The sequence below is a fragment of the Ornithodoros turicata genome, chromosome 6, assembly GCF_037126465.1.
Source record: "Ornithodoros turicata isolate Travis chromosome 6, ASM3712646v1, whole genome shotgun sequence".
In the NCBI taxonomy this organism is placed as follows: domain Eukaryota; kingdom Metazoa; phylum Arthropoda; class Arachnida; order Ixodida; family Argasidae; genus Ornithodoros; species Ornithodoros turicata.
Genome location: NC_088206.1, coordinates 41,252,494 through 41,268,261, shown reverse-complemented (window position 1 = coordinate 41,268,261; position 15,768 = coordinate 41,252,494).

The following is a 15,768-nucleotide window of genomic DNA, read 5'->3' as shown; positions in this document are numbered from 1 at the left end:
TCATGCTCACAGGTGGGTCAAGTTCTTGTTTTGTTTAACATTTTAACTTCTGCATGCCTTGCAGGTGCATGATATGACAATATCTGCACCACTGGTGGAACCAGCTGTTGAGTAATTCTGGAAATCTGAAGACAACAGCTTTGAATGGCCTGCTGATACAAGTTTGCAGATACCAAAATCTGTTCTACTTTGCAGTGTTGTGCCCTCTGCTTCACCAGACCAGAAGAAGTACATCAAATGTGCATGATATTGAGAACTTGCGGTGCATCTCACAAAGAGGCCACAAATGTTCGCGTCACGCTTCTTACCACAAAAGCCGAGTGCCCAAGTGAACGCAATTTATCTTGGAAACGTCGGCCAGAAGTGAACAAGATGGCTGCAGGGAACATCCTGCTGTCCTGCACAATCCTTTTCAATGGGATCAGTGTAGTCAAGGTGTGAATTCATAGCGCCTTATGTTTTCACAGATTCAAATGACACCTTGTAGTATTTGCTGCTGACCAGGTTCCGTGGTTACTCGAGCTGATTAATATTAAAGCCACCTCAACAGACCTCACCTACAACACCTACCAGAAAGGTCGCAGGCTCCAGTTCGCGACACAGGTAGGATTATCAACTCACGGTCATGAGAGACTGAAACATCCAAATAATCTTACTGAAACACAAGCTTTCGAATAGAGTCTGTCCTTTATTAGGTATGATACAGACACACATGGTACAGATATTTATACTGATGTACATTAGAGAAAGGGAACGAAGATGATAGTGAGGAGGAAATCCAAATTCTTGTTAGAAAGTATTGAGGGCGCGAAAAAATAATACAAAACAAGGCACACAGGCATTGCGTAGTTGAATTTTCAGTTACAATACTTCTATCTGCAACAATGACATAAAAGGTACATGTAGTAAAAGGTAAAAAGAACAAGCTTGTACAATTGCAATATGCAAATGCCATGCTCAGGAATGCTTAGTGGCCATGTAGTCCACAAGAGGATCTTGTAACAGAGGGCTACGATACCGATGGGTTAAGAAAAAGCTTGAACTTGCCATCAAGTGCCGTGCACGTGCTGAGCTAAACCAGTGGATGCAGCGTACTTGTAACCACCTTTACAGGTGTAGTTCCAATTCTGAGGGAAATGAAAGAGTGATATTAAATGGTAGGAACAACTTATTTATTTACACATGGTAAACAAGACTTTGGGAAATGCAGAGCTTCTACTTAGCATGTGGAGAAGTATGAGCTTACGTATACAAATCAGCTGTCATTCAGGAAACAATGCATACAAGCTTCGAGATAATGTGTCTAGGTTTGACCTGGCACGCTTTCAACAGCCATGACAGCCATGAGGGGCCATGTTTCAATATAAAGAGCATAGGGAAGACACTTAACCATGACCATATCTTATCTTCGCAGAGGATGTAGATCACCTCCTGAGTGAAACACCAACAACTTGCAAAGATGTGAGCTACAGTGAAATAGTAGCGGTCTGCAAAAGGCCTGAGCCCGCACCAATGGCTGCAATTGGACTGGTATGAGGGAAAACATGGGAAATTTATAATAAGAAATTGAGAAAGTATTGCAAAGATGGATGTGCACAGACACAGAAAAGGTCTAAAATTTTTGTCAACGATAGGGATGCCTCTGAAGAGAAGCCACTGTTGATGCCATTGGCATGACCCCACGTAAGGCCTTCTTATACTGATAAAGTCATGAACGCGAGATGTTATATTTATGTATTTATTTATTTCTATTTTTCTGGTGCCCATGAATGGCCAGAGGGCCCCCCTAATGGTGCACCATACAGGCAGTCAATACAAAGAAATGAATTAAAACACCATAATTACATGAGATAAAACGAAAACTACGACAAAGACAAAACCATGTAGATGGCAAGGCAACAACTGGCCTTGCTTTGGACCCATCATGAATGAGGCATCGAAGTTGGCGTACGACGCCAAATAGGTCACCACTGAACAGATCAAAAACCCCAGTGGGAGTTATATACAATCTGAAGCCTCAACGAAGGCGATTTCTTTTTAACTGTTACCACATACATAAAATGTTTTGTGGGTTCTAGTGTTTCAACGTGGAACATAGAAATTGACCCTTGATACGATAGCAGCTGAATCGATATATATCTATAGCAATATATAAATCAATTATAGGCAAGGTGATAGCCTATGTTCTCTTAGAGCTTGGACTGGAACGTGTTTGCGGCAAACACCTGTGCACTGCACAGAATAAAAAAAAAAGCATACATACATTGCGTTACTGGTTGGTGCGAAGTAGAACTTGCAAGTTGATATGAATACAGTATGGGGATGTTCTCTTTCATTGTTTGCTTGTTTACTGCTATCACTTGTATGCTCATTCATAAACACAGTGATCAATAAAGCAACATTACAAGCCTTGATGGCTGTAGAATGTATTTTACTGTGTAATGGCTGTCTGGTTATTCCAGAAGGGTATATGGCAGACCTCTATTTTTCATGACAGGGATACTGTTGTGATAAAGCAGTGTTTACGACCAAACCATCCAGTGTACTGCTGTCAAGATCAGAGGCATTCAATGCTGCCTTCAAGCACCTGAAAGAAAATTGAGAGCTTCATCTCAGTGAAAGCAAACAGACATATACATGGTCAGACAGCACCTACTGCATCACACGTCAAAAAGGCAAAAACCTTTGTATGCCTCAGAAGGAAAGTTTTCCATTATGGCATGTACAGCACACGCTTCGAGGACTTTTCTGCAGTGCTTTCAGCTTTCATAATGGTCCCCAGAGCCACCTGGTAAACTGTCTGTAGGCAACGTAGCGAAACTTCCTGCATGTATCATGGACAGTGTGAAATTATGATATGTAACTTCACTAATAACAAACCGAAAGCACACATGGATGAACTCACTTGTTCGCTTTGCTGTTCCTCCTAACAGCGTACTCGTCGCTTTCTATCACGTGTCAGTAGGATACCTGGAGCAACTCACTCTTCAGCCACAGTATTTTAAAGTACATATTTCATGAAATGCAACCGCTGCGCTGCTTCAGTAACGTCTCATTTCGCGGCAACAAAGGCATTCTTCTACCGTCGGCATCGGCACGCATCTGCCACAAGGACACCTGAACCGAAAGAGCAATGCCATATTTCCGCTGCGAGGTTCTCAACATTTTCATTACACATGAAGAGTGTTTCCCACGGCGGCTAGGTGACTGCACTGACGGTAATTCATCCTCCGTCGACGATTCTGCGGATGATGTCGTGTCATACTGCGTTTAGCGCGTGCACTCGTACGAACAAACGTTTTGCGGGCGTGACTGCTGGACTATCGCAAGCTCGAGGGCATTCAAGTTTGGAAAAATCAACATCACACGACGTGGACCTCAAAACAGCATTACGCCTTCGCCACCTTCCGCCACAGACCGGGAGGCGGATTAGAAAAGCGAGACTAGCCGTAGCCAACACGAGCCAACCCAGTGTTGTGTCTGAGGGAGTACTGAGCTTTGCGCTCGAATGCAATCTTTGAAATTCGATTACTCAAAGGAAGGAAGGATTTAAAAAGAAATATTTCGTAACTGAGATGTACTCTTCCCAGGCTTTCATAAAATCATAAGATAACCCTGGGTTGAAATTCACTTTACAGTTCCTTTAAGGCACGTGTAGTCCCTATTCACAAAAAAGGTGATCAGTTACTTGTGATCAGTGTCAGCAATTACCGGCCGGTGTCAATTACTAGTACTAGTTGCAAATTACTTGAACACGTTCTTGTTGTCTACATACAGAAGTTCTTAAGTGACCACCGCCCTCGGTGGCTCAGTCGGTAGCGTGTTCGCCTTCTGATCCCAAGATCGCGGGTTCGAACCCGGCCGAGGACGCCAGCAACTTGGTGGCAGGGTACAAGTTGCTTAGACACGCCGTCTTCCGCGAGGGACGTTAAATACTGGGTGCCGTGTGATGAGCTTTCATCGCACGTTAAAGAACCCTCAGGTGGGCAAAAGCAATCCACAGACCGACCGCTGTGGCGTCGCTCATGATCTCAGTAGTCTCGCGACGTAAACACCCAATTATTATTATCATAAGTGACCACAATGTTTTGTCCAAATATCAGCATGGCTTTAGAAAAAATATGTCAACTGTCACTCAGCTTGTGGATGTTGAACATGAATTTTCCAATGTACTAGACAAACGTGGTCAATTAGATGTGTTGTTCTTGGATTTTTGCAAAGCCTTCGACAAAGTCCCACATGGAAAGTTGTTATACCGTTTGGAAAGCTTAGGGCTTCCTGCATTTGTTGTGAGATGGATCCAAACATACCTCAGTGACAGGCAACAGCTTGTAGAAATTAGTAATCGTCCTTCAAGCATGTGGGCTGTTAGTTCCGGTGTCCCTCAGGGAAGCGTATTGGGACCGTTGTTGTTCTTAATTTATATCAATGATATTGTTACTGTCTTTCCAGAAGGTGTTTCAATAAGGCTATTTGCAGATGATTGTGTGATTTTTAAGGAGGCCACGAGCCATGATGATCATTTATTATTACAGAATTCTATGGTAGCAGTTTTAGAATGGTGTAGCCAATGGGGAATGAAGATTAATTTGGATAAGACAGTACTGATGCGACTTACAAGAAAAAAGTTACCGAGTGTGTTCCCATATTTGCTTGGGAGTCAAGAAATATCCCAAGTACAGAAGTATAAATACTTGGTGGTGACAATCAATAGTAGACTAACGTGGTCTGATCACATTTCTGACATCTGTGCATTAGCCCTGAAGCAATTAGGATTTATACAAAGGAAACTTAAATATGCACCGGCACAAACAAAGTTACTCGCATATAACACATTTGTTAGATCAAAACTTGAATATGCAGCAGTAGTTTGGGACCCGTATGAGAAAAGGGATATTACACTACTGGAGAGTGTACAGAGAAGAGCCATAAGATTCATTTTCGGGAAATACAGAAGAACTGACTCACCTAGTAAGCTGATGCAGGTAAACAACATTCAGACACTTGAACTGCGCCGAAAAATTAGTCGGATATTATTTCTTCGTAAGGGTCTGATGGGAAATGTCGCATTAAATTCACCAAATTCTCTGAAACAGTCCTTGTTGAGTATGAACACGACACAGTCAGCGGGAACAAATGCTAGCACCAATTTTTGCAAGAACTAATGCATTTAAATATAGTTTCTTTCCTCGAACGATAGAAGATTGGAATTCATTGCCCGGAAGTGTTTTCGAGTCAGGTAATTTCATAAGTAACGTGGAGCAATTTTATTTTTGTTATCAATAGAATGCCTTGTGGTGTTGATAAAAAGTTGATTTAATAGATATAGTGTATGATCGTGTTATGATGGGTCAGTTTACTGAGCTCTGTTTAGTTTGTTTCGTTGTCCATTGTTGAGTATGTGTCAAACATCTGTGCCACTCCTGTTTGGGCCACATATTGGCTTACAGTATTAATAAATAAATAATAACCCGGAAAAGTACCCTAAGCATTCGTTGTTATTGTTGTTGCTTACTGTATTTCATGAATTCTTCACAATAATATGTAGACTCTAAGGAAGATGTTATAAAAAATCACTCGCTAATACCGCCAACAAGCCCCCGCTGGTTCCCTGTCCGAATGGCAATCCGTCAGTTCACTCGAAGCGATTCCGATCACCCGGTACTTCTCCTAGTACTTCAAGAGCTACTGGATCGAAAATGCTATCATCAAAGACATATGGGGTCAATTTAAGAATACCGGGCCTCGAATCACGAACATGGTAGAAGACTGACACAACGCTCTACTGAGTCGAATCGACAGGCGCCACCCCAGTTTGGCAGAGCTGTTGCACTGGCTTCGAACCTCGCAGCATGTGACTCAGTGTCGGATGCATGCTCTGAGGCTTGATCCCCTCGCCATAGGAAGACCACAGTGTCCAAGCGTGCTTCGGAGGAACAGACTGTTGCTGTCCGAGATGGACAGATTAGTAACGTATGTAGCAGAGCACGTCCCCACGTTTCCTGATGTTGTGAACTACTTGGACTCACTTATTGATATCGGCGTGCAAGTTAGGGATATTTTGAAATGACTTTGTGGCTGTCGGAATGCAATGACACCTTGCTGCAAAACGAGAGACTGCTCAATTCGTGTCCGAATAGTGGTGATTCACAACGGAGCATTTTCTTCTCTTACGATGAGGAAGCTGGGGACTATTGCAAAACTCTAATGTGCGTGGCTCCAAATTTTTGCGAATCTGACAGAAGGCATATATGCCGTACGGCCTGACATTTTTTGCTATAGTTTTCAGCAGCATCGGGGGGGGGGGGGGGGAGGAAATAGGGTTATATATTTCTTCAATAACTCGGGCTCAGCTGGACCCAGACTTGTAGGTATTTAGAGTATTGTATTTAAAATACCGTATTTTAAATAGAATTTGCGTTATTTTGGTACTGTACTCAATAGTTTTTGTTTTGTATATTTGTACTCTATTTAAAATACATTTCCTGGTTAGAGCTGTTGCGCTAAAGTTTGAGGAGGGTGACTGGAGCGCCACTCTGACCCCTACCGTCGGAATGCTACAACACACGGCGGCTCACGCCTAGTATGCGTGACTGATAGCAACGGCTAGGACGCGTCAAAGAGTTCGCCGGTCTTTTTTTTTCAAAATCGAGTTCTACTCTACTTGAATCGAACTCTATTAAAAATTGCAAACTACTGTTGGTGTCGTACGGTGCCATAGCAGCAAGAAGGTGGCTCTTGCTACCCCAAGAAATGTCCCCGACTGGCAACGCCATTCCGGCTGCTGGCGATATGCAGGCGGCGGTATTTTTGTTGTACTCAAGGGCTAGCTAATTCCTGAAATATGAAGCCCTGAAATAATTATTCCTCAGTACTGCCGGTGTTTACCATTTTCAGTCATAGACTTGCATTGCGGCTGTGTAATATCCAAGTATAATTATTGCAGTAGACAAATATCGGCATCCGTTCTAATGAAATAGAACACAAAAACTTTGACCATATATACTTTTCGTTTTCTTGTATTTGCTTTGCATTTTTCTGCTTTTTATACTAAAAGTCGACTGTGCAGCCGATGCCTCGGATAGTTGTCGCTGTGTGACAGTAACATCCCGAGTCTAGGGACGACGAAAACACACACACAGGCAGAGTTTGAACACATCTGTATGTGTCTGTTTTCGTCGTCCCTAGCCTCCGGGTCTTACAGTCATGAATTACATTCACCAGCTCATTTGTTTTAAGCAAATATTTCATTGGGTCACCGTCACCAGAAACCCCATATATATAACTTTTTGTTAAATATGCGTACGGAACCAGAGCTTGTGCACATATACACGAGGCTATATTGTATATGTATATATACAGGGTGTCCCAGAAAACGTGTCATTGAATTATAATAAAAATACTACACCACCTAGAGTGATGCGGTCAACGGTATTTGTTCTTACTGGGTTTTTGCCACCTCCTTATGTGAGTGTCGTGTAACGTAAGTTTAATTATGTAAATTTTTGCGAGCTTAAGTCGGAAATTTGCCTAGTAAAGGTCACTTTTTTACCCCACTAATATGAAGAGCGTGTCTAATTTACTCAAATTAATCATAGTTGACAGAGATATTCAGGAGCTATCCCATCGGAAAAAATAGCCGAACATCATGCTCTACGGAGGTCGCACAGAATAGCGCACGATGAATTTTTCAGCGCAATCTGTGTCAATCCGACGACAGGAGGTTGGAAACCCAGCCCACCCCGGCATCGCAGAAAGAGATAACGCAGGCATTGCTTATCACGTCCGACTTTCGCTGGGATAATGCTTTCCCTCTCCCAATTTTAGGAACTGTTACTTTTTCTACTATCACTCTGTGGGCTGGCTTCGGAACCTCCTTTCGTCGGACTGCGAGCGATTGCGCTCAGAAAGACATCGCGCGTTATGGTCCGGTGCTCTGAAAAGCATGATATGCGGCTATTTTTTCCGATGGGATAGCTCGTGAATATCACTGTCAATTATCATGAATTTGAGTGAATTCGGCACGCTCTTCATATTGGTGGGGTAAAAAAGTTACCTTCCCTTGGCAAATTTCTGAGTTCAGTTCGCAAATATTTGCATAATTAAACTTGGGGTACATGACATTAACTGTACAAGGTGGCAAAAACCTAATAAGAACAAATGCCGTTGACCGCATGATTCTAGGTGGCGTAGTTTTTTTATTATAATTCAATGACACGTTTTCTGGGACACCCTGTATAATAGCTGATTCTAAATTTAAACAGTTGAGAAGTTTGCTCAAGCTGCATGGCTGTGCCCGAAAACGCTTCGAAATCATCGGTACTGCGTTGCCCAATAGCTGTTTATTCTGTGTTCATGGTAGAGCCGTGAACATTCCGCACGCGGAGAACATAACCAGAGTTCCCAGGAAAGAGCAACTATTTAGGTGTTGAACCATAAAACAGTTTGCGTTTCATTTAGGTGTCGTGTTATTATTGTTCAACTATCTTCAATTAATTACGGCGAACGTTTTGTTAAGTCCCCATTGAATTTGATAGTAGCAGTAATTATACAACCCAAGTTTTGCACAGAAAATCCACGGCAAGTACTGCACATTTTACTTTAAATTATTTTTAAAGTTGTTAAATAGTGTATAAATTAACTTAATGCAATACTTGTCGTGGATTTTCTATGTAAAACTCGGGTTGTAGAAAAAAATAAGTAAACAGAAAGGCAGCAGACAGAGAGAAACAATGTATTTGAAACTTAACGACGCTATCTTGAAAAACGCACTTCGGTGCGGGCGGCTGGGGCACGACTGTTGCAGAGGCAGGTGGGAAGCATCAGACACCGGACGAGAAGGCACCTCTGTCATGTTCAACAAGCATCAGGTAAACTGTTCAACAAGTCTAAGCATGCCAGAGCGCGGGGAAAAGGCCTAACCGCTACTGTTAAACAACACGGAGAAAACACTACACATCGGGGGAGAAGGCTTAAGGCAATCGACTAGGCCTAACCACAGCGTCATCACCTACAGAATTCAACCGCTAACACAAGACAAGAACCACAAAGATGCTAGTCACACAACGCTAAACATGCGACAACACGAACAAAAGGCTTGGTCACTGCTAAACAAGCATAAACATGCGCGTACGACGAGAAAAGGCTTAACACGAGCACGAAAAAGAACGCGCAAACATCGGCAAATCACTCACCTTTTCCCCCACGGCGACGGTGCGACTGCTCCATCCGAGAGCCAGGCAGTAACTGAGCGGGCGCGGAGACTGCGGAGCGACCGAGGACACGTCTGCACTCCGCAAGATCCAGCGAGCGAGTGACTGGGGCGCCGCGCCGCGGCCGCTACGCATGCGCGCGCGCTCTTAGCGCCCTCTGCGGCGACCACCTGCGAGAGGCTAAGAAGAGAAGAGCATTCCTGCGCCCTCTTCTTGCGTTGCTCATTGCTCGTGACGTCATCCCATTGTCCTAAGGCTACACTGTTCTTTTTTTTAACACGGTCGACACAACTGGACAAGGTCAATCTGCAATGAAGCCATGGCATGACGTCATCATGCACCTGCGTGGCTCAAGGACGCGTACGCTCTAGACAGGGGACCTATTATTTATTGAATCACTATCCCAAGATTATTTCCTTTATTCTTCTATAACGATTGCATAGGAAACTATTGCAGAAGAGCACCATGCATGAAAACTGATCGTAGGAATTCCAAAGTCTTACTAAATGAGACTTGCAAAAGAACAAAATATCCTAACACGGAACTCCATCAATGGCTAATAAGAGGACTAGGCACTTAACAAATCAACACAGAGTATGGGTAACAAGGAGCGCAGAACGATGCGACTGCTCCATCTGACAGCCAGGCACAGAACTGACTCATAATGCTTTTTCTCCTTTAAAAAGTTACGCATCAGCAGCCCCCTAGCGGTTACTTCCTCAACTAATTTCATGGCAAAATTATTAAGAATCACGCCAGCGCTACTCTCGTTCACAAGGCAGAAGAAGATAGAAAATGGTGGGGATGCCCGGACAACAGCAACCAGCGCACGACATGCGCGGGCATGAAAATCGCAAACAAAGCGGGGACAAAGTTGGCGAAAGAATTAGTTACACAACACATCAGTCACGAGGAGCGCAGAACGACACGTCCATTCCGTCCGCCAGCCAGGCGCAGAACTGAATCGTAATGCTTTTTACTCCTCTATAAAGTCATGCATCTGTCCCTCTTGCGGTTGATTTCTGAACTAATTTACCCGCAAAATTATTAAGAATTGTTCTAGCACTATCCCCATTCAGGGCAGTACCAGGCGCCCACAGCTCCCCATAGAGTCCATAGTTTGAGATAATTCAGGCAACACTGGACATACGACCAATGAAAATGCGTCGTGATGCGTAGCAGCCAACCAATCAGCAACCTCTCAGTTTGGCTCGGCTTTCGGCCGGCCCTGGCTGCCATTGACTTCAACTGGTTTTCATACCAGGCGCCCGTTATTCCAAAATAACTAAGACATTTTTGATAGGCGAAATACATATTTATTGATGCAACGTATAAACTCAAATGTTTGACTCATATATTCACCGTGCGTACAGGACGTTTCGTTCCTTGAATAGACAGCAACCAAACCAAGTTCGAACTTGCAAAGCACACATACAGACTACTTCTGGAGGCGAGCGAAGTCCACGAGTGCGTGCGTTTCATAGATGAGCGTCTTCTTCTCATTCTGGCGATGCACCGTAGGTCACACAGTCACGGGAAATACTTTTGTCGTTACGAACACTCTCTTCTTAGTCACTGTATTTGAAAATGCGACAGCGCTCGAAAGTGTTCCTCAGGCGTCAGCTCACCAAGCATTCCAGTTCCGACCCGGCAAGAATGTCCGTAGGTTGACACTTTATCGGAGATCAGTACATGGCCAGAGTCACTATAGCTCACGAACAAACCCCCCGTACACTTCCTCTTTGGTCGTTTTGGTCAACCGACATCGGCGAGCCGCGGAGACACAGCGACCTTGCTTGGAGCTGCCCGCCTGGCCGACTGCCCAGTCTGCCCGCGAAAAGGGAGCTGTCAGATAGTTCGAAACTTTATCAACCAATCCCGGAGCGCGCATCCTCCTTTGGCCAATGGGCATCCGTCATGATGCCTGACGATGTAATACCACGTGACTGTGACGTGATTTTATTTTTCTACTGCCGCAAATGCGGGGAGCTGTGGAGGCCTGGCAGTACTATCGACATTGTCAAGACAAGAATGTTCCTTTTCAAAAAGAAAAAATACAAAGCGTCAACAAAGGAAAGCATGCATGTCGGGGGATGTCAGGACAAATCGCACAACTGCTGTGCAACAGAGGAAAACAAACACAGAGACACTTGAACTGAGTGAAAAAGACCCTCGTCATCATCGGACACGTACACTACATTCCCTCATTGTAAATCCGCTCGTCACAAAATCCACCATTCACCAGTGACGAACCACACATCCGCACCCCATCAGAGGCAGACGGAACCCCACCGAAGCTACGCTCTTCCACTAACGGCCAACGCAATTGCTAGGAACAGAATTAATGCGTCCACACCCGTCAGTGTCCAAGAGAGAAGTGAATCCTTGCGCACCCTGCAGGCTTTGCTCATTGGTCGTGACGTCATCCTATTGTTTCAGGGCTACACTGTTTTTTCCACTAATGCTCTTCTGAACCAATAGGGTCTGAACCAAAGGTCCACCTGAAACAATAGTGTCGCGGTATTATGTCATCATGCAGCTGCGTGGCTCAAGGACGCGTACGCTCTAGACAGGGGACCTGTTATTTATTGAATCATTATCCCAAGATTATTTCCTTTATTCTTCTATAATGATTGCATAGAGAACTATTGCAGAGAAACACAATACATGAGAGGTGATTGTAGGAATTAAGCATTTCATTCCCAAAGTCTTACTAAATTAGACTTGCAAAAGAACAAAATATCCTAACACCTTCAATGCCTACATACAACGAGCTAATCGACACACATCCATCCCTTCCGAAAGCCAGGCAGCTGATTGAATAATGTCGCTTTGTTCCTCGACTGGATAAAGCCATGCACCTATTCCCCTTGCGGTTACTCTCTGAACTAAATGAATCGCAAAATTATTAAGAATAGCACTACTCCCATTCATGGGATCCGGACAAAATGTCCCCGGACAAATGGTCCCCGGACGAAATGTCCCCGAAAATGTCCCCGGACAAAATGTCCCCAGATGCCGTCCGATTGCACAGCCGTTGGTACCTCAAATGTGACAAATGTTTTTCATGCTATCATGTGCAGGGTTGATTGATTTAAATCAGCCAGATTTAAATCACCGATTTTAATCGCGATTTAAGTCATGAATATTAATCAAGATTTAAATCACTTATGTTAATAAATTATGTTATGTTTGAATTCGAATAGTAACATAAAACTGGGGACGCTGGGGAAGATGAGACTGAGCCTGGAAATGAACCACAGCCTGAAATATATTATACTTCAGTGACTTTTAGTGCAAACAGCGTCACGTGACCCCTTCAGTGGCTCTCTGGCACACTGGCAAACAACTTGGTTACACATGGCGGGTGGTCATTCCACGAGCGTAGAATTTTTCCAGTTATTTCTTTTTCCTATTACTATTCGGTGTAATTCATCATATATAGTTTTCAAATAGATCTCCATTTGCATTAGCTAGTAACTGTTAGCCGCACTGTTAGAAGTCTAGACACCCTTCTTTGTATGTGCTCAAAAAGTGATTTCGCTACTACGAGGTGGCACACGGAAGCCATGAGGTGAAGATCTGTCTTAGAAGACAAAAATCAACTCAGTGATTTAATCAATATTCATCATATTTAAATGAAAAAAATCTGAATAATTTGATTTTTTAATTACGATTTTTTACAACCCTGATCATGTGGAGGTTGCGCATCTTATATGCCGTCAGGGCAATTTGACTTCTTATTTACGACGCACTGCTCTACGTGCGGTTGGGAACATGTAGTTAAAGCTCCCTCTAAAGCCAGTCTGGGGACTCAAGCAATGAAGCATATGTCAAAAGTAGGAGCTTGCCAGTTATTGCGACAATGAGTATGGAACTGAACTAACCAAAGCATTTATTTACAATTATTTACATCGCTAAACGAATCTCTCCAAAGTGGGGATGCTGGTCTAGGGACCCATACAATGGAGCATCTCTCAAAAGTAGGACCTTAGCAATTATTTACATTATTTACAGTTATTTACAATACCGAACGTCTCGGATTACTTCAGCTTGCGATCTAGAAGCGGATCGTCCGGGCAACACCTCGTAGAAATTCTTCAATGGTTTTTTCATTGTTGACGTACTGGCTGCAAAGGTTCCGCAGGCGTGCTTGCAGCTCCACGGTTGCTGGTTTCAGTGACGGCAGCTGGGGACATTTCGTCCGGGGACATTCTTCTGAGACCATCCTTGGTGCTGTCACCCTCCAAATGAAAGAAAGATTTCGCACCTTAGTCATTCATGTTTAATATTTAAATATAATTACCGTATGTGACCGAGGGAGTTTTTGCGCACCTGGACAATATGCCCTACCTTTGTAGTAGTGAACCTAGTGTAGTAATAAAGTAGACGTTTCTATTTTCCTTTATCCCAGACTGCCGATGCATATTCCAATGAAGATCCAATGGTTCTATAATCTTTTAATTCTAATGTAGTATTTTTTTAATGAAACACTTGGTCCAACATGAGAAAAACTACCGAACCTCAGTCTGGGAGGGAAGACACGAACACACGACTCAAACCAGCAAAGTGGGAAAAGGGGGGAAAGGAAGGTAACAAGAAGGTCACATGCTCGGTAGAAGGTCAAGGGAATGCAAGGGTTACAAAGGGCGTCGATAAGCCGGATGTATAGCCACAAAAGCAACACTGACACAGTTTCCCGCATTGCGGATCGCCAAAGCCTTTCTCAGAAGTCGCCTTAGTGTATCCGGTTCCCACGCTATGACTGAGGTCTCCGCCCAGAGAGGTTGGCAATTATTGCATAACTCTAAGTGGCTAGAATCGGGATTTTTTTCTATGCTGACCTAACGTCTGATTTAGGCACTGCGACGTTTGCCCGACATACACAAACCTAGAGTCACCTATTTAGTGACTCAGACAAACCCACAGGTCAATACAATAAACTGCATTCTTAGCACAAGGAACAAAATTGATGACCTGTGATTAACCCTGCCAATAAATCCCCCCTCCCCCCCCCCCCCTCCCCCACACTCTGAATCGAACTTTGAAAATGGGGTGAGACGATCAAGACGAAAACGATTTCTGAAGAGAAGGAGGGGGGGGTATATATTTATTAGACGAAAAGGAAAAAAAAAACGGGGGAGAGGTCAGCCAAACGAGACGTCGGCTTGCTATTCCAGAAATAAATAAAGAAAATTAAGAAATAAGAAATAAATAGAAATAAAAAGAATTCGGAAATAAAGGATAAACTAAGAAATGATGAAAGAAGGATGAGGTAGATTAAAGACAAAGATGACAAAAAAAAGATGACTAACAAACGGTGAAAGAATGAGATGGATCACAGAAGATGACTTTAAAAGGAAAGCATGAGGTTAATGCGTTGAGGGTGAGAGTGGGGCACAGAAGAATGGAGATTGCACGACTGAGTTCACAGGCTGTTCATAAGACCTGAATCTCTCAAGAAAGTCAGAACTGCTTTGGTCACAGACCGCTGTGTGTGATCTCGTACTGGACCGAGCAGAGTGGCCAGAGAAAAGTCCGTGCACCGCAGCTCGAGTTGGCGTCGTCTCAGCGTGGCTCGAGGGGTGTCGAATCGGTGTCTTCCCAATCTGCCGAATCCCCACTCGCCGAATGCATTGAAGGCTGGGAGGCATCCTTAATCCTTTGAACTCCAAATAGGCTGTACCAACCGGCCGAATGACCGGCATGTCCATTCCCAATTCGCCGAATTTACCTTGCTACCGTGGCTTAGTGACTAAGATAATCGAAACTGGGAGGTGACCCGGCTGCCTTGGGTATTTACGCTGGATTCTCCTCAGCTGTCGGTAAAGTTCCCTACACTCTTAAAAATGAACTTCACCCCATAGCACGCTCCTAGCCAACCATCATGTCGAATGATATCGTTATCTGCCCTGATTTGTTGAAAACGGGAGGCGTACGCTTTTTTTTGTGACAATTATGAACAGCATAAGTGTCACAAAAAAGGCGTACGCCTCCCGTTTTCAACAAATCAGGGCAGATAACGATATCATTCGACATGATGGTTGGCTAGGAGCGTGCTATGCGGTGAAGTTCATTTTTAAGAGTGTATGAAGTTGGCCCAGGAGGAACAGTCCTCCCAGGGCAACGTGCCTTCCGCAACACCGGAAGGTAGATCGCTTGGCCAAGCAAACAAGCAGTTCGCCTATTCGATTGTTCGTGGAACGTTGTGTTCTTCCTACGATGATGGCGTTTCAAGCCGAAACTGGGGGGATCCGGACAAAATGTCCCCGGACAAAACGTCCCCGGACGAAATGTTCCCGGACAAATGGTCCCCGGACGAAATGTCCCCGGACAAAACGTCCCCGGACAAAACGTCCCCGAAAATGTCCCCGGACAAAATGTCCCCAGATGCCGTCCGATTGCACAGCCGTTGGTACCTCAAATGTGACAAATGTTTTTCATGCTATCATGTGCAGGGTTGATTGATTTGAATCAGCCAGATTTAAATCACCGATTTTAATCGTGATTTAAGTCATGAATATTAATCAAGATTTAAATCACCTCCCTTATGTTA